A 379-nucleotide genomic window follows, 5' to 3' on the forward strand; every position below is an offset into this window, starting at 1 on the left:
GTTAGCAATACTTCGTCATGACCATAAAGGATAAAAATGGCAAATAATGAACGAAAAAAAAAAGAGAAACTAATAATAATAATAATAATAATAATAGTAATATACACGAATAAACTATATCGCGGATAAACTTATATTCATTCTTAAGTTGGTGACGCGTACACGCGTGACGGGTGATCCTCGCTCGTTCTCAAAGAAGAAGAAAAAAAGAAGGTGATGAGGGACAAAATTGTAGAAAGAAACGTACGAACTGAAACAAACTGAAACAAATTTCAGTCGCGTATCTTCAACGCTGAAAATGCTGATTTCTTGCAAGCGAAACAAAATGGTAGCTGCTTCGTTACGCCCCAAGATTAACGTTAAACGCGTGTAAAACAGA

The sequence above is a fragment of the Apis dorsata genome, unplaced genomic scaffold (assembly GCF_000469605.1).
Source record: "Apis dorsata unplaced genomic scaffold, Apis dorsata 1.3 scaffold_231, whole genome shotgun sequence".
Lineage (NCBI taxonomy): Eukaryota > Metazoa > Arthropoda > Insecta > Hymenoptera > Apidae > Apis > Apis dorsata.